A 24570-nucleotide genomic window follows, 5' to 3' on the forward strand; every position below is an offset into this window, starting at 1 on the left:
TTAAGTCCATTATAAAGTCTCAGTATACAACATGACACCAGCACAGAAATAATCAAGTAGATCAATGAAATAAAACATTCATTGATCTCTTTTCCTCTTGTCTCTATTGATAGTTTCTGTGTCCTTTTTCATGCTGATACAGTTTTCAATAAGTCCTTGTAGTTTCCCTGTAGTTTTTGGTCATTCTCTCTGAGCTCACTGAGGTCATTGAGCTTCCTTGGAACCATTGTTTGGAACCTCAATAACTGATAGTTTACTTGCCTCTATTTCTTTAGTTCTCATTCTGGGGATTCCTCCTTTCCCTTTGACTGAGGAGTGTTTTGTTTTGTTTTGTTTTTTGTCCTCCCATTATTTGTGAGACTCTTCTTTTTTGTTTCCTCTTCTGAAATTGATCTGTCTTGATTGAATCTAGTCAGTCTGCACTTAGCAGGCCAGCTTAGACACCACATGGTGGAACAAAGTCCCTCCTGGGGGTGGGATTATTGTGTCTTCTCATGCTGCTGCTGCTCAGGGGAGCAGCCTACCTGAGCAAGATGGGTGCTGCCATATGGGGGATGAGTCAGCACTGGGATCCCGCTGGCTACTCTGTCAGTTCTCTATCCCCAGTCTCTCCTCAGGCGTCTCTAGCCAACTCTGCCCCTATCTTTGTTGGAGACCAGGGTAAGTGGCTGCAAATAGAAATGTATATGTTGGCCCTTTAAACGGTTCTTTGTGTCTCCAGCCTCCCACCTCTGGAAAAGAACAGACCTGCCACTTTTCACAGTTGGCTGTTTTCTGTGTGTTTTGGGGGCTCTAGTGCTGTTAGCTGGAGATCCCCACTTAGGGTTTAGTTCCCACTCTTCTCATGGGGATCCAACTGGCTGTTTCAATGTCTTTCTGGTGCTGCCACCTGTGGGCAGCCCATCCACCTTCTCAAGTCTCTACCTCACTCCTTACCAGTTAGGTTGTGCTAATTCTGATTCCTCTGTCTGTCTGAGGTTTTAAGGATCCTCTCTTGTTATTGTTCAGTTGTTTGTTCCAAGTGATTTCTCCACAGTATAGTTGTAATTCCAGACTGGTCCTGGGAGGAGGTCAGTGTGACTTCCATTCCCTCCTCCACCATCTTGATTCTAATAAATTTTTAATTTTTATTACAGTTGACATAAAATATTATATTAGTTTCCAGTGTACACTCCAGTGATTAAATATAAAACTTTATAAGTTATCACCCTGATAAGTCTCGTACCCATCTGGACACCATTCGTATTTAGTAAAATATTATTGACTATATTACCTATGTTATACTTTACATAACCCATGACTATCCTGTAACTACTAATTTGTAATTTTTAATCCCTTCACATTTATCACTCATCCTCCAAGCCCATTCCCACATCTTAAAGAAGGCCCTTTAACATTTCTTGTAATACTGGTTTGGTGGTGATAAACTCCTTTAACTTTTTCTTGTCTGGGAAGCAATTTATCTGCCCTTTGATTCTAAATTATAACTTTACAATATGTGGAATCTAAAACACAAACAAAAAACACACAGACAAGAAAAACTCATAGATACAGAGAACAAACTGATGTTTGCCAAATGGTTGGGATTTGGGGGATGGGTGATAAAGATAAAGGGATTACAAGCACAAATTAGCAGTTACAATTTTTTTTGGTGTTAAACTGTATGAGTTTCTTACATATTTTGGATACTAACCCATCATGGGATGTATCATATGTATTATATGGGGTCCGGCAGAAGTAAGGCTTGAGTGTGATTGGTAGAGTATACAAATGTCTTGCACGACTTAGACAGCAATTTGAACATTTCGCCTAAAATGTCATATAGTGTGCTTGAGTGTGATATTGTTGTGTTACAGAAATATATGCTTATGATATTGTAATAAAAGATTTTGCAATAAATAAATAAATAAATAAATAAATAAATGATAACTTTGCTGGGTAGAGGAATCTTGGTTGTACGTCTTTGCTTTTCAACATTTTGAATATTTCTTGTCAATTCCTTCTGGCCAACAAAGCTTTTTTGAGAAATCAACATTGCTATAGGAGCTTCCTTGTAGGTAGCTAACTCTTTTCTCCTGCTGCTTTTAAAATTCTCTTTGTCTTTAAACTTTGGTATTTTAATTATGCTACGTTTTGGTGTGGGCCTGTTTGAGTTCATTTTCTTTAGAACTCCCTGCAGTTCCTGACGTATATGTCTATTTCTTCCACTAGGTTAGGAAAAATTTTATTATTGTTGTTTTTACATAGGTTTTTAATACCTTGCTCTCTTTCTTTTCTGCTTTTGGCACCTCCATGATGTAAGGGTGGTGCACTTGAAGTTGTCCCAGAAGCTCCTTCCACAGGTGGTGGCTGACTTTGCCTGCACTTTATGGGAAACCACATTTATGGTTTCCTCATTTTCCTGGATTTTTTTTTCTTTTTCTGTCATGATTAGGTTTTTCTATTTTCTTATTGTCCCAATCTCTGATTTAATATTTTGCTTCATCCACTCCATTGTTCATTCCCTGTAATGTATTCTTCCTTTCTGACTTGTTCTTTATGTTTCCTATTCTGTTTTTATGTCTCCTATCTTTTTGTTGATGTTCTTACTAAGTTCATATACTCTCCCCAAACTTCATTGAGCATCCTTATAAACAGTGTTTTGAACTCTGCATCTGGTAGACTGTTTGTCTCCACTTTGTTTAGCTCTTGTTCTTTAATTTTGTTCTGTTCCTTCATTTGGTACATGTTTCTTTGTCTCCTCATTTTGGCAATCTCCCTGTGTTGGTTTCTCTGTGTTAGGTAGAGCTGTTGTATCTCCTGGGCTTGGTAGAGTGCTATAATGTAGTAGGGGTTCTGTAGAGCCCAGTGGCAAAGTTTCCCAAATCATTCCATACAGGCACTCAAGTTGTGCCCTCCCATGTGTCCTGTGCCATCATTTCCATTGTAGTTGAGCCTTGATGGCCATTGGAATTTATCCCCAGGTATTTACCCCCAGATCAGTTGACTACAAGAACTGGCTGCAACACTGAAACATCAATTGTACAGAGGTCCACCCCATGGAGAAGAACTTACTTCAGCAGGGCTCTGGTACCCACTGAGCCAATCCCTTGAGTGTGTCACTTGTTAAGTGCTTCTGTTGTTTCCCATATGGAGCAGGCCAAAGTGAGCCATCACCTGTGTTCTGTCTGTGGCCATCCTGCATGAGCTACAAACTAACCTGCAGATGGCTGCTATTGTGCTGGGCTTGTAGGTGCCCAGGTGCCCAGGTGGCCAAGTCATGAACAAAGGTTATCTGCTGCTAGTGCAATTCTAGGGCCACTCAGCAAGAGGTATAGGACATGAGAAGGCCAGATAATGCTTGTCTGAGAGATTTTAAGAAAGCCTAAATCATGAGGCAAAAACATATTCATATGGAAAAGCCATCAAAACAGCTTGAGTGGACCCACAAGTTAGGTCAGGCAGGTCCCGGGGAATCAACAGGACAAGAAAAACAGTGTTAGCCAGATTAGTTGAGAGAGTCTCAGAATCATGCCCATGTGCTGGTTCTGTGGGAGGAGGGTCCAGAAAAAAAACAATAGCGTCTGCCAGCATTTCTGTCTGGAAGTTGCCCCCCAGCTCTCACTTGGAAGCCAGACAATTAAGTTCCTCCCTGTATGTCCCTAGTAGTTTTCCAGTTGCTGCTCCAGTGCTGGGGCTTCCAAAAAAAATGAGTCAAAGGAAGTTCATGCAGGCCTGTTAAGAGGAATGCCTGGGACAACAGAAGGCTTTCATCTCACTCTGCATGATCCCCACTGGTATATACAGGCTGAAATTATGAGACTTCTCTCTCTGGCACTGGAACCCTGGGCTGGCTAGGACCCTAGCTCCTCAGGGAGAAATTCTGCTGCTAAGATATCCTTATTTTTTATCTGCTGCATGTGGGTGTGGGGCCTGCCCTTTCTGAGTCTCCACCCCTTTTACCAGTCTCAGTGTGGGTTCTTCTTCATATCCCTAGTTGTAGGATTTCTGTTCAGCTAGTTTTCCAGAGGTCTGAGTAATGGTAGTGTACTTTAGTTGTAATTTTTGTGTGGTTTTAAGAGGATTCAAGCACTGTATTTACCTATTCCACCACCTTGATCAGAACTTATAAAGATATATTTTAAATGATAGTACACTATGACTAAGCAGAATTTATCCAGAAATGTAAAGCTGGTTCAATATTCAAATATCAATCAATATAATTTAGCATATACAAGTTGAAAATGAAATAATACAATAATATTAAGAGACACAAAGTACATTTACACATTTCAAAAACTACTTATGATAGAAACTCTCAACAAACTGGGACCAGAAGGAAACTTCTTTAATCTAATAGAGGGCATCTGTAAAAATCCTATAGTAACATAATTAATAAAAGGCTAAATGCTTTTCTCAAAATCTGGAACAAATAAATGGATGTTGTCTGTCACTACTCATAATCAACATAACACCATAAATCCTAGCTGATAAAATAACAAAAGAAAAGGAAACTTTAAAAACTCATATAGATTGGAACAGCAGAAATGAAACTATCTCTATTTACAGATCAAATATTTGTTTAAGTAGAAACATGATATGTACACACACATAAAAAAATGTTCCTAGAATCAATAAGTGAATTTAACACAGTTGTAGGATAAAAATCTCAATGTACAAAATCAATTGTATTTCCATACACCAGCAACAAACATTTGGAATTCAAAATATATAAACAGTACCATATAGTACCAAGTAGAATAAAGGAAATAATCAAGCTCAGAACAGAACTGAATGACATAAAGACTAAAAGAACAATTCAAAGGATCAATAAATCCAGGAGATAGTTCTTCGAAAAGATAAACAAAACTGGCAAGGCTTTAAGCAGACTCATCAAGAAAAAAATGGGAGAGGACACAAATAAATACTATCAGGAATGAAGGAGGAGAAATAACAACTGATACCATAGAAATACAAAGGATTATAACAAATTACTATAAACAACTATATGCCAAGAAATTTGAAAACCTGGGTGAAACAGATACATTTCTAGAAAAATATAACCTTCCAATACTGAATGTAGAAGAAGCATAAAACCTGAACAGACCAATAACACCTGGTGAAACTGAAGCAGTAATAAAAAAAAAAAAAAATTACCAGCACACAAAAACCCTAGACAAGATAGTTTCTCAGGAGAATTTTACAAAACATTTAAGGATGAGCTAACCCCTGGCATTCTCAGATTATTCAAAAAAAATCCAAGAAAAGGGAAGACTCATCCTAATCCCAAAACCAGATAAAGACACAACAAGGAAAGAAAACTACAGGCCAATATCGCTGATGAACACAGATGCTAAAATCCTCAACAAAATATTGGCAAACTGTATCCAGCAATACATTAAAAAGATCATCCACAATGATCAAGTGGGATTCATCCTGGGGATACAAGAATGGTTTTATATTTACAAATTAATAAACATGATACATCACATAAACAAAAGGAAAGACAAAAATCACATGACCATATCAGTAGATGTGGAAAAATCATTTGATTAGGTACAGCACCCACTTATAATAAAAAGACTCAGCAGAATGAGAATAAAGGGGACATACCTCAACATAATAAAGGCCATATATTAAAAACCTACAGCCAACATCATAATCAATGGGCAAAAACTAAAAGCTTTCCCACTAAGATCGGGAACAAGACAGGGATTTCTGCCTTCATCGTTTCTATTCAACATAGTATTGGAAGTCCTAGCCACAGTAGTCAATCAAGAAAAAGAAATAAAAGGCATCCAAACTGGAAAGGAGGAAGTAAAACTATTTTTGTTTGCAGATGACATGAGAGTGTACACAGAAATCCCCGTAGATGCTACCAAAAAACTATTCGACCTAATCAGTGAATTTTTCAAAACAGCAGGATACAAAGTCAATATTCAGAAATCAAAGGCATTTTTATATACCAAAAATGAAATGTCAGAAGCAGAAATCAGGAAAAAAAAAAAACCTTTGTTATAGCAACAAGAAAAATAAATTACCTAGGAATAAACTTAACCAAGGAGGTAAAATATCTGTACACAGAAAACTCTACAACACTGAAGAAAGAAATTAAGGAAAACACAAATAAATGCAAACATATATCATGTTCAAGGATGGGAAGAATTACCATCATCAAAATGTCCATACTACCCAAAGCAATTTATAGTTTCAATGAAATCCTTTTTAAAATACCAATGACATATTTCACAGAAATAGAACAGACATTTCAAAAATTTGTATGGAACCTTAAAGGACCCTGAATAGCTGCAGAAATTTTGAAAAAGAAAACAAGCAGGAGAGATCACAATACTGGACATAAAACTATTTTACAAGGCCACTGTAATCAGAAGAATCTGGTACTGGCATAAGAACAGACACATAGATCAATGGAACAGAATAGAGAGCCCAGAAATAAACCCATGTCTCTATAGTCAATTAATATTCGACAAATGGTGCTGAAGCATAAAATGGAGTAAAAAGATCCTCTTCAACAAATGGTGTTGGGAGAACTGGACAGCTACATGCAAAAAATTGAAATTTGATCATCAACTGACACCATACACAAAAATAAACTCAAGATGGATAAAAGGCTTATATATAAGCTGTGACACCATAAAAGTCCTAGAGGAGAACATAGGCAGGAAACTCAGATATCACATGCAGCAATATTTTCACTGATATGTCCCCCAGAGCAAGGGACATAAAGGAAAAAATAAGCAAATTGGACTTTATCAAAATAAGAGGCTTCTGCAGAGCTAAAGAAAACATCAGTAAAATGAAAAGGGAACCAATCACAGGGGAAAACGTCTTTGCCAATGATACCGTGGACAAGGGTTTGAGCTCCATAATATATAAAGAGCTCATATATCTCCACTCCAGGTAAACAAACAATACAAGAGGGATGGAGGGAGGGGGAGACGGGGGAAAGGAAGGGAATGAGAGGGTCGGGGAACATGTAGCAAGGTCTCATGGACAAAACCAAAGGGGAAGAGTTGATGGAGGGAGGGGAGAGGGGGCAGGGGAAGGTGGTGGAGGGAAGGCAGAGACAAATGTATTTGAAAAAATAAAGAAAATAAATTAAATGAAAAAATTAAAAAAAATAAAATTGAAAAAAAAATGGGCAAAGGACCCGGGCAGACACTTCCCCAAGGAGGACATACATAGGGCCCAGAGACATATAAAAAAACCACAATGAGATACCACTTCACATGGGTCACAATGGCTATCATAAATACAAATCAACAAATAACAGGTGCTGGCGAGTTTGTCGAGAAAAGGGAACCCTAGTACACCATTGGTCGGGATGCAGACTGGTGCAGCAACTCTGGAAAACAGTTTGGAATTTCTTGTAAACGCTAAAAATGGAACTGCCTTTTGACCCAGTGATTTCACTGCTGGGATTATACCCTAAGAATCCCAAAACACCAATTCCAAAAATCTATGTACGCCAACGTTCATAGCAGCACAATGTACAAGAGCCAAGTGCTGTAAGCAACTTAAGTTCCCATCAGTAAATGAGTGGATCAAAAAACTATGGTCCATACTTACCTGTCAGGGGAGACACCATGATCAAAAAACTATGGTCCATTTACACAATGGAATACTATGCAGCAGAAAGAAAGAGCTACTATCCTTCATGACAGCATAGGTGGAACTGAAGAGCATTATGCTAAGTTAAGTAAGCCATAGGGTGAAAACAAATACCATATGATCTCATCTATAAGTGGAACTTAATCAGCAAAGCAAGCAGGAAAGGAAAATATGACTAGCTACATTGAAAGGAAGATGAAACCGACAGGGTCGGGAGGGAAGAATGGAGGGTTGTAATGGGGAGGAGAAGATGAAGGATCAGGTCAAGGACCAGATTTGAAAGACACCTGGAAGAAGCCAAGGTGGGGAAGGATTGATGGGGGGATGTTGGGGTGGGTGGGGCAGGGGAAAGTGGTGACAGGTAAATGGAGACCAATGTATGTGAGAAATTTTTTAAAAAAGAAAGAAAAAACAAAAAATTAAAAAATAATGAATTTTATAGTTAAAAAAGTGAAACAAAAATAAAAAGCCTTTCATTCAAAGGAGAGGATAAAAGTGTAGAAAAACTATCATCTTTACCCTACAGAAAGTATCCTGCCGAAAAAAAAAATCTTTATCCTATCAAGCCTTTTCATGCCACCAAATCCTTAGGCAAGCTATTTGCTCTCCATAAAATCATTTGGTGGTGGTGGTGAGCCAGGGTTGGGGTGTCAAGTGCCCTTTTAGAAAAAATAATCAAATCAGATCTATCTTAACACCCCATTCCCATGTATTATGGCCCTGATAACGGACTAGCACTGCAGAATGTTTGAGCAAATGTGTCAATAACTCTTCCTTTTCAACATCTCAAGGACTGGAAAGCCTATAAATGCACTCTTTCAGCTGTGTTAAGTGGCTTATCATGATTTTCTGAGGATCTGACCTCAAGTCCCTGGATACCTTCTTAATTAACATTTAATGCTATCATTATGTAATTGAATCCATTTGTTAGTGTGGTGGGAATAACATTAGACTGTACTTCATTTAACTGTCTTCTAGCTTTCAGACCTTCCAATCCTAGAGTCCACAACACTAGGAACTCCCCAGTCCTCGGCCAGGCTATGTTTCCACACTGCATTGTTATTCATTTCATTATCATCAAGACTCAAGCCTGTGGGTTGCTTCAGGTTCACAGAGGGATCTGCAAGGTTCCTCTTCCTTTTTGATTGCCTTAAACTCCTTGATGCTGTGTGATAGCACCCTATTTGCTGTGTCTCAGTCTGGGCCAAGAGCACTTCTGGAAATACTGTCATATCATAAAATGGTACTTTTTATATCAGTTTCCTCCTTGACATTAAGTACTTGGCACCTTGCCATCTAAGCACAGTTTTAGCCACATTATTATTGAAACCACAAGTTCATTAGCAAGGTTGGCACCAACTCCACTATCCAACGTTAATGTTATATTCCATTATAGTCCAAACAAGGGGACGGTGTAAGATACAGTTTGGGCATGAGAATAGTCTTGTTTGATGAAACTTGAGTCTTCAACTGCTTGAAATATAATCTAGTTTCTATCTCAACATATGTCTGCAGTGATGTTTCAGAGAGGGACCTGTTTTGAAACAAAATACCATTCTTTCAGTGTTATTTTTGTATAATTGTTTTTAGTTCTTTCCACCTTTTACAGGGACAACTGGAGTCCATTGGCTTCCCTCTGTGCTAATCACTTCATCCCTGGAGAGTCATGCAAGAGAGTATCACTGAATATAAAGGAATGACTCATAATTATTTCTTTCAGTTAAGAAAGGCTGAGAGATTTCTGAGAACAGTGTTCTCTCTTTTTAGTAGTAGAAAGGAGGAAGGGTGTTAAGATGAGGAAGGAGTCAAAGGGGAGAAAAAGAATATGAGCAGAAAAGTGCTTTGTGCACTCAAAATTAAATCATTGATTCCATGTACTGTTTTCATAAAATTTAATTTATATTGCACAAGTTATCAGCCTTTCAGGCATTATTTATGTACAATGGGTATTTATTTTATTTGTTCCATCTTGATAGAAAGACATGCTAGACTTAAAAAAATTAAGATTTTATTTATTTTATCTTTAGACACAGGGGAGAGACAGAGAAAGAAAGGGAGAGAAACATCACTGTGTGGTTACCTCCCACATGCCCCCTACTTGGGACCTGGCTTACAACCCAGGAATGTGCTCTGACTGGGAATCGAACCAATGACCCTGTGGTTCACAGGCCGGGGCTTAATCCACTGAGCCACATGAGCCAAGGCAGACATGCTGAATTTTTTTAAATTTAATTATTATTATTTATTCTTGTGTGTGCATCTCACATGTAGGTCAGATGGCTTGGATTTTCATGTATCCTCTACTGGAGAAGCAAATACACTTTTTATATGCATGCTAAACAAAGCTGCTAAAAGCATTTGTTTAAGCCTGTTGTATTGCTTCACAAAAGAGTTTCTTAAGCACAGCATATATTCAAATCCCTTGTTTATATGTGTCAATCATAAATCAGAATTTTACAGATTTAGAAACCTATATTGTTGGAAATAAAGTATTTTTATGTTTCCTGCTAGAAACAGTGTTGCTGAAGATAAGGTTTTCACCCCAGTGATCCATGAAGTATTATAATTATCTTATGCATGACTATGTCTATAATAAAATATTTTCAGAAATCTGAAGATGACCAAACCTCACCAGGTTCTCCCCAGGGCAGTCATATTCCATCCAAAAGTAAACAATACTCTTAGATCAGTGCAAAAATATCAGTCAATAAACTGTATTTGTGAGCAGACTATCCTACTTGGGTTCCTGACTAGTAATTTTTTGGGCTTCCTGAGAATGGGAGCCTGAACCAGTGCTATATTACCCAAAAGCAGCACAGGTATTTAGGCCCCAACAAGCAAGAGCACTAAATTGTGAGAAAAAAAAAAAAAAGCTTTGAAAATTGTTATTTTTTTTAATTATTAAAGTAATTACATGGAAAAAATCAGAATAACAGATTACTTCATTTATATCTTCTACTATCTTCTACTTATTTGTAGTACATTGTTATTTTTCACATGTTTTGGAGGGGCAAAATCTTTATAGTTCTAAAGGCCTTTAAAGGATAAAGGATAACTATCTTGAAGCTTATCTTAAGAGGAAAGGCCCTGACATATTTAGTGAGCAGCATCCTCTCTCTTTCTGGATGCAGGCACCTTTCCCATATTGTGTCTTCCCAGAGTTCCCAGCACTAATAAATCAAGTAAGAATTTCAATGATTCACTTCTGTTTTTTATTTCACATATCAATTTAAAATCATTGGATAGAAAATAAGTCTCCTTTCTGCCATCTAAGTAAAGTTTTAACCCTAACAATGTTCTAAATGTATTCATGTATGCATGTGCCTACATGTTTAGTTGGAATCACTTTGCCCATTCTCATTTTCCATATGACCTTTCATAAGTAGCTAAGAAAGATGCCATTGTTTCCTTGCATTTAGTGCATTTGAAAACATTGCCCCAACAACTGAAAAGTTAAGCCAGAGAAGGAATGCCTAAAGAAAAGATAAAGCATCCCCCTGCCACCACCAAAGCAATTTATCAAGTCAGCTATGAGATAGTGGTGGACTTACAAATTGCACCAGTATCTGTGAAATATGTAATGGATTGGATATTTCTAAAGTATAGCTTGTATGCTTTCTTAGCTCCCATTCAGATTCTTACAAACTCTTTGTATAGCATGTAGTTTTCTTTTCAAGCAAAAATGAAGTTATATTTCCTTCATGTGGGTTCTTCTGGTTGAACTGGTACTAAAGCATACTTCACTTGCCATATAAGATAGATAGATAGATGATAGATGATATATTAGATAGATGATGATGATAGATAGATAATAGATGATAGAGAGATAGATTAGATAGATGATAGATACATAGATGATAGGTAGATAGGTAGATAGATAGATAGATAGATAGATAGATGATAGATAGATAGACAAGGTAGATGATAAATAGATCATACCAGTTAATGGCAAGTGGGTTCTGATAAGAAAGGATGTTCTGACTTTGCACATAACTTAATTGCAGTAGCTAGTCTTCAAAGGTAGCCCCAAACAAATCCACTCTTCCTTATATGTACATGCTACAACTCTTCATTAAGAGATAGAATATATTTCCCTTGGCACCAAATCTTGGCTGGCCCTGTAACTGCTTTGACCAATAGTACATAAAAGAATGATCTGAGACTTACAAGACTGTGCATAAATAAGATCTGGCACCTTTTGCTTCCTTTCAGACTCCTAGAGGTGTCATGCTAAAAGTCCAGGATGCTCTGCTAGAAAAAGTGGTCATGGGGACAGGTTCTGAAAACTGAGACACCGAGTGAAGAGAGTCAACATGGAGGAGCTCCTTGCCTGAGACATCCAGCACCACCCATAGCTGGAACAACTGTTGTCTTGTAAAACTGTTTGAGAAATGCCAAGAAAGATTAAAAAAAAACACCCAGTAGAGGAAACACAAAATGAAATGATTTTGGGAGATGGTTTCTTACACAATAGCTGATAAATTTAATAGTATTCTTTCAAACAGCATTTTTTGTCTATTTTGGAAAAATAACAGCTTCAAATTTTAAATAGAATGCAATTAAATGATAAGCATTAGTTGTTTGGCTGTTTTTGTTTTTTTGTTGTTTTGAGTGGAGTGAATTGGTGGAAATTAAATATCAAATAATATCTGAATGAGCTACATAAAAAAATCTAAATCAAATTACTTTAAAAATACAAATGATTTGTCAAATAAGGGAGAAAGCATTTGGCACAGTGTGTTTAAGACTTTAGCAATTCCAGAAAGTGTTTTGAAGAAGTCCACATATGCTCGGTTAACAGCTTCTATACCAAAATTATGCCAGCACTCTAAGAGATATCACCTCATTCTTCTAAAACTATTTCTCACAGAAAATCTCAAAAATATTCAAACTTAGCAAGGTGTAATAAACCCACATGTTCCAATACTCAATTTCAACAACTATCAACTCATCACCACTTTTTTGTGTGTTTTGTTTCTTTAAATGAGATTCAAACAAAAACCATATATTATTATTGGTTGACATGCTTCCCCATCCACCCCTCCTTTCTCCCTTGCCATTTTTTTTGTTGTTTTTGTTGTCAAATATAGGATTGCTCATCCTTTAGAGTTCTTCCTTAATCCAGGTTTCACTGATTACATTCCCATGTCCTCATTTAACATGTCCTTCTGTTCCTTGGGATCTTGTAAGATAGTAATGAGGCAATTGGCTTCAGGTTCAATATTGTAGCAAGAATACTTCTTAGCGGCAATGTGAAATTCAATCTGGAGGAACATGCAATGTCCAATTGAAAATTTTTTGAAGATATTAGCAGCTATAAATGACTATTGTCTAGATTCAATTTTTTATTAAGGGTTGCACAATGATAATATTTTAATTTCATTATTTATTTCCAATGCGTTACCTAGAACTCATCTCTAAAAAATATTTTCGTCAATTCTTGGTTTACCTTGAACTACTTTTAGTACATGGGAGAGGCAGGATAGATACTTGATTTTCTTATTCTACTAACCATTCCTCAACATAATGAATTCAGGGGAGAGGAATTAAGATGGTGGAGGAGTAAGCGGAAGTCACACTGACTCCTCCCAGTACCAACCTGGATTTAAAACTAAACTGTGGAGAAATAACCTGGAACAAACAACTGAACAATAGCAAGAGAGGAGTCTTGTAACCTTGGAGACAGAAGAATCAGCTTTAGCACAATCTAACTGGTAAGGAGTGCAGTACAGACTCGAGAAGGTGGGTGGGGAGCCCATGGGTGGCAGCACCAGAAGGATATTGAAAGGCCAGTTCGATCCTCCTGAGAAGAGCGGGGTCTAAATCAAAAGTGGGAATCTCTAGCCTCCAGCACACGAGCCCAAAAGGTACACAGAAAACAGCCAGCTGCCAAAAGCAGCATGGTTGCTCTCTGCCAGAGACTGAGGGCTGGAAATGCAAAGAACCCTTTAAAGGGCCAAGGCAAAATTGGCCCTTTATTTGCAGACACTTACTCTGGCATCCAGCAAAGGGGAGACAGAGTGCGCAAGAGACACCTGAGGAGAGACTGGGGAAGGAGTCTTTGGGGAGATAACTGAGAGAGTAGCCAGCCGGATCTCGTTGCTGACTCATCACCCATGCGGCAGCAACCATCTTACTCAGGCAGAGACCATTCCCCATGAGTAGCAACAGCATCGGAGGATGCATTAGCCCCGCCTCCAGGTAGGATTCAACCCTGCCCTGTGCTATCTAAGCCACCAGCTGAGGGCAGAGTGGCAGCCAAAAATAGTAGTTCCCTGGCTAAAGGGGCCACAGAGAGGTCTGGAGGCACATGAGGAGAGACTAGGGACAGAGGCTTTGGGGCGAGAATGGAGGGAATAGCCAGTGGGATCCCAGTGCTGACTCCTTCCCCATACAGCAGTAGTATGAGAGGACCCAATAACCCTTTCCCCAGGAGGGACTCTGTCCCGCCCTGAGCTGTCTAAGCTGACCTGATGAGTGCAGTCTGACTAGATAAACAGCTGAAGGGGACAGCCACAGACAGTAGATCCCTGAAAGTCTTGAGCAAACTGCCTGAGATCAGACAGGGATGAGATCTGATATCATCAGAGACTGATTCAGAAAGTAAAAGCAGCGGTCTCCTACCATAGAAGTTCACACCACAAAGTCAGGAAATCAAGACAGATCAATGTAAGAAGCAGAAGCAAAATAGAAGAGTCTCACAAATGATGGGAAGAGAAAGAAATATGCCCCACTCGAAGGAAAAGGAGGAATCCCCAGAAAGAGAACTAAATGAAACAGATGCAAGTAAACTATCAGATATTGAGTTCAAAACAATGGTTCATAGAAAGCTCAATGAACTCAGTGAGCTCAGAGAGAATTACAAAAAACTACAGAGAAACTAGGAGGAACTTATTGCAAAATATATCAGTATAAAAAAAAAACAGAAACTATCAATAAGAGACAGGATGAAATGAAGAATACAATTTCTGAATTGAAGAACACAGTAGAAGAAATCAAAAACAGGCTAGATAAAGCCAAGGATCTAATCAGCAAGCTGGAGGACAAGGTAGAAAAAAGCTCCCAGAATGAGCAAGAACATGGAAAAAGACTCAAAAAGAATGAAAAGGTATTCAGGGAAATGCAGGACAACCTGAAAGGTAATAATATCTGTATAACAGGGATACCAGAAGGGAAGAAGAAGAGCAAGGGATGGAGAACCTGTTTGAAAAAGTAATGATGGAAAGCTTCCCTAATTGGAGGAGAGAAAAAGTCACACAAGTCCAGAAGCACAGAGGGTCCCATTCAAGAGGAACCTAATGAGGCCCACTCCAAAACACATCGTCATTAAAATGGCAAATATCAAAGACAAAGAGAGAATCCTAAAGCAAGCAAGGGAGAAAGAGGCAGTAACATAAAAGAGAACCCCGATATGGTTAGCAGTGACTTCTCAACAGAAATATTGCAGGATGGAAGAGAGTAGCAAGAACTATTCCAAGTCATGAAAAGCAAAGGCCTGCAACCAAGACTGCTCTAACCAGCAAGGCTCTCAATTAAAATGGAAAGCAAAATAAGGAGTTTCCCAGAAAAACGAAGGCTAAAAGATTATACCTCCACCAAACCATCACTGCAAATTATGCTAAAGGAACTGCTTTAAGATGAAGAGAGTCTGTAAATACCGAGTTCCTTTCACAGTTGCCAAAACCTGATATTATCAATATTTTTCCTTAAATGACTTTTTGATATCCTTTATCCATTTATCGATTATTTTTTTTAATTTTCCTTAAGAAAAAAACAAACAAAAAGAATCAACCCTTTTTTAGATGTGTTGCTAACACTTTCCTATTCTATTACTTGTCTTGTAACCTTTTTTATATGTATATTATTATACAGTCTTAAATGTTTAATATAGTCATTTTCTCAATATTTTACTTTATATCTTCTGGGTTAGAATATTTTACTTCAGGGTAAGAAAAATATTAGTTTGTATTTCCTCCTAAAACTCATTAGATTCTCAGTATTGACTTTTAACTCACCTGAATATTTCTTGTATAATGTGCGAAATAGGGCTCTATACTTGTTTTATTTCAAGTAATAGTGGTCCATGCACCTTATTTGTTGAATAAGCCTTAGTTTACCCATTGATTTGAAATATCAACTTAATCATATCTTACATTGTTAGATAGATATATATGTTTTTCTCTAGAATGCTCATGATATTTCATCAATCGACTTGATTATATCTGTGCTGGTGTCATGTTGGTTTAAATGATGAGACTTTATAATGGTTTTAAATTTTTTAATATTTTTTTTTTAAATTTTTATTTTTATTTATTTATTTTTTTTTTTTGGCGGTTCCAGTGATTTTATTTTATTTTATTTTATTTTTTTATTAATTTATTTACTTTTTAAATACATTTGTCTCTGCCTTCCCCCCCCTTTCCCTTGCCCCCTCCCACCTTCCCTCCCTCAGCTCTTCCCCTTTGGTTTTGTCCATGAGTCCTTGCTATATGTTCCTTGACTTTCCCCTTCCCTTCCCTTTCCCTGCCCCCCCTTCCCTCTTGTCTCTGTTGATTTCTTTTCCTTTCAGTGTTGCTGGTCATATTTGCCTTGCTTCTTTGCATTCTTGGTTAGGTTTCGCTTATAGGTGAGATCATATGGTATTTGTCTTTCGCCCCCTGGCTTATTTCGCTTAGCATGATGCTCTCCAGTTCCATCCATGCTGTTGCGAAGTTTAGTACTTCTTTTTTCTTTCTGCTACGTAGTATTCCATTGTGTATATGTACCATAATTTTTTGATCCAATCATCTACTGATGGGCATTTAGGTTGCTTCCAACACTTGGCTATTGTAAATTGTGCTGCTATGAACATTGGGGTGCATAGGTTCTTTTGTATTGGCGTTTTGGTGTTCTCAGAGTATAGTCCCAGCAGGGGAATCGCTGGATCAAAAGGCAGTTCCATTTTCAGCTTTCTGAGGGAATTCCACACTGCTTTCCATAGTGGCTGCACCAGTCTGCATTCCCACCAACAGTGGACTAGAGTTCCCTTTTCTCCACAGCCTCGCCAGCACCTGTTGTTTGTGGATCTGTTTATGATGGCCATTCTGACCGGTGTGAGGTGGTACCTCATGGTGGCTTTGATCTGCATTTCTCTAATGGCTAGTGATGCAGAGCATCCTTTCAAATGCCTCTGGGCCCTCTGTATCTCCTCCTTAGAAAAGCATCTGCCCAGGTCCTTTGCCCATTTTTTGATTGGATCGTTTGTCTTCTTGGAGTAAAGTCGAGTGAGTTCTTTGTATATCTTGGAGATCAAACCTCTATCTGATGTATCATTAGCAAATATATTTTCCCAAATGGTTGGCTCCCTTTTCATTTTGCTGATGTTTTCTTTAGCCGTGCAGAAGCTTCTTATTTTGATGAGGTCCCACTTGTTTATTCTTTCCTTTATGTCCCTTGCTTTAGGAGACATATCAGTGAAAAAATTGCTGCGTGGGATATCTGAGAGTTTCCTGCCAATGTTCTCCTCTAGGACTTTGATGGTGTTGCGACTTATATTTAAGTCTTTTATCCATCTTGAGTTTATTTTTGTGTATGGTGTCAGCTGATGATCCAATTTCAATTTTTTGCATGTAGCCATCCAGCTCTCCCAACACCATTTGTTGAAGAGGCTGTTATTGCTCCATTTTATGCTTCTGCCCCCCTTTGTCAAATATTAGATGTCCATAGAGACCTGGGCTTATTTCTGGGCTTTCTATTCTGTTCCACTGGTCTATGGGTCTGTTCTTGTGCCAGTACCGGATTGTTTTGAGTATAGTGGCTTTGTAGTAGAGTTTGATGTCCGGTATTGTGATCCCTCCTACTTTGTGTTTCTTTCTCAAAATTGCTGCAGCTATTCGAGGTCGTTTATGGTTCCATATAAATTTTTGAAATGTCTGTTCTATTTCTGTGAAATACGTCATTGGTATCTTAATAGGGATTGCGTTGAATCTATAAATTGCTTTTGGTAGTATGGACATTTTAAGGATATTAATTCTTCCAATCCATGAGCACGGTATATGCTTCCATTTATTTGTGTCTTCCTTAATTTCTTTTTTCAATGTTGTATAGTTTTCTGCATACAGGTCTTTTGTGTCTTTGGTTAAATTTATCCCTAGGTACTTTATCTTTTTTCGTGCTATATCGAATGGTATATTTTTTCTGATTTCTTCTTCTTCTATTGCATTGCTGGTGTACAAAAACGCCTTTGATTTCTGAATGTTGACTTTGTATCCTGCTGTTTTGCCAAATTCACTTATGAGGTTGAGGAGTTTTTTGGTAGAGTCTACAGGGTTCTCTATGTACACTATCATGTCATCTGCAAACAATGATAGTTTTACTTCCTCCTTTTCTATTTGGATGCCTTTTATCTCTTTCTCTTGTCTGACCGCTGTGGCTAGGACTTCCAATACGATGTTGAAAAGAAGCGGTGAGAGCGGACATCCTTGGCGTGTTCCCGATCTTAGTGGGAAAGCTTTCAGTTTTTGCCCGTTGAGTATGATATTGGCTGTAGGTTTTTCATATATGGCCTTTATTACGTTGAGGAATACCCCATTGATTCCCATTTTGCTGAGTGTTTTGATCATAAATGGGTGCTGTACCTTGTCAAATGCTTTTTCTGCATCTATCGAGATGATCATGTGGTTTTTGTCTTTTCTTTGATTTATGTGGTGTATCACGTTTACTGATTTGCGTATATTGAACCATCCCTGCATCCCTGGGATGAATCCCACTTGATCGTGATGGATAATCTTTTGAATGTATTGCTGGATGCGGTTTGCCAATATTTTGTTGAGGATTTTAGCATCTATGTTCATCAGCGAAATTGGCCTGTAGTTTTCTTTCTTTGTAGGGTCTTTATCTGGTTTGGGGATCAGGGTGATGCTGGCCTCATAGAAGGAGTCTGGCAGTCTTCCCTCCTCTTGGATTTTTTGGAATAGTCTGAGAAGGACAGGGGTTAGCTCTTCCTTAAATGTTTTGTAAAATTCTCCTGGGAAACCGTCTGGCCCTGGACTTTTGTGTGCTGGGAGTTTCTTGATTACTGCTTCAATTTCCCCAACTGTTATCGGTCTGTTCAAGCTTTCTGTTTCTTCCTCCTTCAGTGTTGGAAGATTATACTTTTCTAAAAATTTGTCCATTTCATCCAGATTTTCAAATTTCTTGGCATATAATTGTTCATAATAGTTTCTGATGATCATTTGTATTTCTGTGGTATCAGTTGTTATTTCTCCTCTTTCATTTCTGATATTATTAATTTGGGTCCTCTCCCTTTTATTCTTGATGAGTCTGCTTAAAGGTTTGTCCACTTTATGAATCTTTTCAAAGAACCAGCTTCTGGATTGGTTGATCCTCTGAATTGTTCTTTTTGTCTCTATGTCATTCAGTTCTGCTCTAATCTTGACTATTTCCTTCCTTCTACTTGCTCTGGGATTTATTTGTTGTTGTTTCTCCAGTTCTTCAAGTTGTAGTGTTAGGTCTTTTATTTGAAATGTTTCTATCTTTTTAAGGTAAGCCTGTATTGCTATGAACTTCCCTCTCAGGACCGCCTTTGCTGTGTCCCATAGGTTTTGGACAGTTGTCTGTTCATTTTCATTTGTTTCCAGAAATTTTTTGATTTCTTCTCTTATCTCATTATTGACCCATTCATTGTTTAAAAGTGTACTGTTCAGTCTCCATGAGTTTCCAAGTTTTTGAAGTTTCTCTTTGAGTTTGATTTCGAGTTTCAAGGCCTTGTGGTCTGAGAAAAAGTTTGGTATTATTTCAATTTTCCTGAATTTACTGAGGCTTGCTTTGTGTCCTATCATGTGGTCTATCTTTGAAAAACTGCCATGAGCATTTGAAAAGAATGTGTATTTTTCTTCTTTGGGATGTAAGATTCTATATATGTCAGTTAAGTCTCTTTGATTCAGTGTTTCATTCAGCTCCACGATATGTTTATTAATGTTTTGTTTGGAAGATCTGTCCATTTTGGAGAGTGGGGTGTTGAAATCCCCTACTATCAGTGTGTTGCTATCTATATCTTTTTTGAAGTCATCCAACAATTTCCTTATAAACTTGGGGGCTCCTATATTGGGAGCATATAAGTTTACAATATTGATGTCTTCTTGATAGATTCTTCCTTTAAGTATGATAAAGTGCCCCTCTGGGTCTCTCTTTATGGCCTTTGCTTTGAAATCTACTTTGTCTGATACAAGTATGGCAACGCCAGCCTTTTTCTCATGTCCATTTGCTTGGAATATTATTTTCCATCCCTTTACTTTCAATCTGTGTAGGTCTTTTGCTCTGAGGTGGGTCTCTTGTAGGCAGCATATGTGTGGGTCATGTTTTCTTATCCACTCAGCTACCCTGTGTCTTTTGATTGGGGCATTTAGTCCATTCACATTGAGAGATATTACTGATAGAAACTTACTCATCTTTTCTCTTTGTACTTGTGTTCCTCTCCGTCTCATTCTTTTCCTTCATCTGCTTAAACCAGTCCCCTTAGCATATCTTGGAGTGCTGGTTTGGTAGAGATGTATTCTTTTAGCTTTCTTTTGTCTGGGAAACTCCGTATTTCTCCTTCTATTTTAATGGAGAGCCTAGCTGGGTAGAGCAGCCTTGGCTGTAGGCCCTTGCTTTTCATGGCTTGGAATATTTGTTGCCATTCCCTTCTGGCTTGGAGTGTTTCTGTTGAGAAGTCAGCTCCTAGGCGTATCGGGGCCCCCTTGTATGTTACTTTCTCCTTCTCCCTTGCTGCCTTCAGGATTCTCTCTTTGTCTTTGACATTTGCCATTTTAATGATGATGTGTCTTGGAGTGGACCTCCTTGGGTCCTTCTTGAGTGGGGTCCTCTGTGCCTCCTGGATCCATGAGAGCCTTTCTCTCCTCAAATTAGGGAAATTTTCCATCATTACTTTTTCGAGGAGGTTCTCTATCCCTTGCTCCTCTTCTTCTCCTTCTGGTATCCCTATTATACGGATATTATTGCGTTTCAGGTTGTCCTGCATTTCCCTAAATGCTTCTTCATTCTTTTTGAGCCGTTTTTCCATTTCTTGCTCTTTCTGGGAGCTTTTTTCTACCTTATCCTCCATCTCACTGATTCGATCCTCAGCTTCATCCAGCCTGCTTTGGATTCCTTCTACTGTGTTCTTCAATTCAGAAATGGTATTCTTCATATCCTCTTGTGTCTTCTTGATAGTTTCTATGTCCTTTTCCAGGCTGATATAGTTTGCTGTAAGATCCTGATAGTTTCTCTGCAGTTTCTCATAGTTCTCTTTGAGCTGGCTGAGCTCATTGAGCTTCCTTAGAACCATTGTTTTAAATTCCATATCTGATAGTTCCCTTGCCTCTATTTCATTGAGCTCTCTCTGTGGGGAGTCCCCTTTTCCACTCATTTGGGGAGAACTTCTTTTTCTTCCCATTTTTGTGAGAGTCGGTTAAGTATTTTTGTCCTTTACTTTTCTTTCTGGGCTTGCCTCTGATGATGTCAGTTGTTGACCCTATAGGGCCTTGGGTTGTTTGTTTGAGCCTTTCAGGAGTCTAATGCCTGTGTCTGACTCCTGCTTGGAACAGCTCTGTGACCCCTTCGGTCAGGGCTGGGCTATTTTTTGGGATCTCTCTGCGCTCTCACGAGAGCTCCTTGAGCGCGTTCCCAGCGCGGCAGGGTCCCCCACCTGCCTGGGCTCGCATGTGTTTGCCCCAGACCAGAGGGCTTATTCGCGACCTCCCGTGCTCATCTGACCTCCCTGGCACGCGAGCTTCGCGGCACTGGTCAGTTTAGAGTCTTCTATTGTGTGTTTTCCCCGCTTTTGGCTCTTTGGGTGCGTTGCTTGCCCTCGCCAAATGGGGACTATGGAAATGGGAGGAAATCAGCTCTCCGGTTAATCCTGTTTCTGGTCTCTCCTCCAGGGACTCTGGGCAGCTCTACTTATTTTGTGGGCCGCTCTGCAATCGCGGCGGGCGGGTCAATTTACGCCTGCCCTTGCCCCTCTGTGCAATCCCTCGCAGGCCGTATGGGTGCCAGTCTGTGTGAGGCCTTGCCGGCAGGTGCAAGCGTTTGCCAGCCCGGGTGGGTCATACACACGCTCGCCAACCCTCGCCAGTCACTCGGCGCAAGTGTGCGCGCCTGCTCTGGGTGTTTTGGGGGTGTCTATGTTGGCTTTTCGGCTTTTGGCTCTTTGGGGGTGTGGCCTCTTCCCGCGCAATGGAGATTACGGCAAGGAGAAGGAGTCAGGACTCCCCGGTTCCTCCTCCCGTTCTTTCCCCAATGCCTCCGTTTCTAGTCTCCCCTCAGGGGCCTCTGGGCAGTTCTGTGTCCCCTTCGGCTGAGGATCCAACCCCTGTGCGGACTGCGTTTCAATCGCAGGCAGTCTGGTTCATGCGCGCCCCGCTTCTGCCTCTTTGGGGTCGCGCCTTTCCAGCCCACAATGGAGACTACCGAACGGGGAGGGAGTCGGGACTCCCCGGTTCCTCCTCCCGTTCTTTCCCCAACGCCACTGTCTCCAGTCTCTCCTCAAGGCTCTCCCAGACAGTCTGCACTCAGCCCCGCAGGTCACAGGCGCACAAGCTGTGTGCGGAGCGCACAAAAGGCAGGTTAATTGATTCCCTTATGCCTGAGCGAGATGGTAGCTGCAGAGTGGGAAGTGCGTTATCACCCGGGCTCCACCGGCCGCAGAGTCAGTTCTCTTCACAAATTTTTCCTCACCAGTCTTTTCCCAGGCACCAGCCCACCCTGCTGCCGCCTGTACCCAGCGATCAAGGAGGGTGGCTGCCGCTGCAACTTTTGCGTTTGCCCTTTAAATGTCTTTTTGCATCCCCAGCCACTTGTCTCTGGCAGAGAGTGCCCCTAAGCTTTTTGGGGTTGCGTTTTGTCTGTATTTTCTCGGCTTTAGCGGCTGTAGTTTAGGGGTTCCTGTTTATGATTCAGACCCCGTTCTTCCCGGGGGGACGCTAACTGGCTGTTTCAATGTCCCTCTGGTGCCAGTGCCCGTGCGCACCCAGCCCACCCTCTCGAGCCTCCACCGCAATTCTCACCCGTTGGGATGTGTGAGAGTCGAATCCGCTGTCCGCGGCACCAAGGCTCCTCTCCCACTATCGCTCCACTGCTTTCCAGGTGATTACTCCATTATTTAGTTGCAATTCCAGTTTGGTTTTGAGAGGAGGTCAGTGTGACTCCCTTTCACTCCTCCGCCATCTTTTTTCCGAATTCTTCACAAAAATCTTTTATTTTTTTCATTTTTTCTTTTCCCCCTCTTGCTCAGACAGCCCAGTCAGGGGTACTGTCCTTCAGGTGAAAAAGAACGGAAGTCCGGGGCTTGGCTAGGCAGGCCTCTCGCGGTTCCCAGCACCATCAGCTCTGTCGCCACAAACTCCAGTTCTTAGTCCAAAACCACATTGCACCTTCTCACAGCCCATTAGCAAGAGTCCTTTCTCCCCTTTCCTTCCCACATGGTCTCCACATCCTTCCCCAGAATCTGTGCCCCTTTGTCTCTCTTAATATTTTTGATTAACTTTGACATTTAAAAAATAATAATCAATCTGCATTTAAGAAAGAAAGAAAGAGAGAGAGAGGGAGAAAGAAAGAAAGAAAGAAAAGACAGAAAGAGAAAGAAAGAAATGAAGGAAGGAAGGAAGAAAGAAAGAAAGATGGAACACCTACCTTTTGCAACAACATGGATGGAACTGGAGAATATTATGCTAAGTGAAATAAGCCAGTTGGTGAAAGACAAATACCATATGATCTCACCTATAAGTGGACTCTACTCAACAAAATAAACTAATGTACTAAATAAACCACAGGCATGGAAACATGGAAAAGACTGAAAGTGACCAGAGGGGATGGGGAAAGAGGACAATGGTGGAAAGAAGGGGAAGGGACTAGACAAAGAACAAGTATGAATGACCCATGGACATGGACAACAGAATGGGAATTGACTGTGGGAGCAGGGGGTGGTGGTGGGGTGGGTAGAGCAGATAATGGGGGAAAAGTTGAGAAAAACATAATAGAATAAACATGATTTATATATTTAAAATAATAAAACCTACAAAAAGAGCTAAAAAAATCCTATTGAAAAAAAGGGCAAATTACCTAAATAACATTTATGCAATGTTGCATAATGCAACATTGATTATGCAAATGAAGGTTGAGAGGAACATGAAAATTTGTTTAACATCACAAAAGAAAGAAAGAGGAAACTCCACACCGCCTTCCACAGTGGCTGTACCAGTCTGCATTCCCACCAACAGTGTACTAGGGTTCCCTTTTGTCCACAGCCTCGCCAGCACCTGTTGTTTGTGGATCTGTTTATGATGGCCATTGTGACCGGTGTGAGGTGGTACCTTATGGTGGTTTTGATCTGCATTTCTCTGATGGCTAGTGATGCTGAGCATCCTTTCAAATGCCTCTGGGCCCTCTGTGTCTCCTCCTTGGAAAAGCATCTGCCCAGGTCCTTTGCCCATTTTTTGATTGGATCGTTTGTCTTCTTGGAGTGGAGTCAAGTGAGTTCTTTATATATCTTGGAGATCAAACCTCTATCTGATGTATCATTAGCGAATATATTTTCCCATAGGGTTGGCTCCCTTTTCATTTTGCTGATGTTTTCTCTAGCCGTGCAGAAGCTTCTTATTTTGATGAGGTCCCACTTCTTTATTTTTTCCTTTATGTCCCTTGTTTTAGGAGACATATCAGTGAAAAAATTGCTGCGAGGGATATCTGAGAGTTTCCTGCCAATGTTCTCCTCTGCCTTTTGATCCAGTGATTCCCCTGCTGGAAATACACCCTAAGAAAACCAAAACGCCAATACGAAAGAACCTATGCACCCCAATGTTCATAGCAGCACAATTTACAATAGCCAAGTGTTGGAAGCAACCTAAGTGTCCATCAGTAGATGATTGGATCAAAAAATTATGGTACATTTACACAATGGAATACTACACAGCAGAAAGCAAAAAAGAACTACTAAACTTT

General features: G+C 39.7%; 1 long non-coding RNA gene across 3 annotated transcripts in view; it reads right to left on the reverse strand.

Moving 5' to 3' along the window:
* Positions 1-24570, reverse strand: part of LOC129080847 (uncharacterized) — a 100791-nt gene that overhangs the window by 63237 nt on the left and 12984 nt on the right. Inside the window, exon 3 of one of the 3 annotated variants that reach the window (XR_008530237.1) lies at positions 24218-24382. The exons of the other annotated variants lie outside the window; for them this stretch is intronic. This is a non-coding gene — a long non-coding RNA (uncharacterized LOC129080847). Of the gene's footprint in view, positions 1-24217; positions 24383-24570 lie in introns of those variants that run through there. 3 annotated transcript variants of the gene reach the window in all.

Source organism: Pteronotus mesoamericanus, unplaced genomic scaffold (genome assembly GCF_021234165.1).
Source record: "Pteronotus mesoamericanus isolate MK-2021 breed Mesoamerican mustached bat unplaced genomic scaffold, CSHL_Meso_final contig_94, whole genome shotgun sequence".
NCBI classification, from domain to species: Eukaryota; Metazoa; Chordata; class Mammalia; order Chiroptera; family Mormoopidae; genus Pteronotus; species Pteronotus mesoamericanus.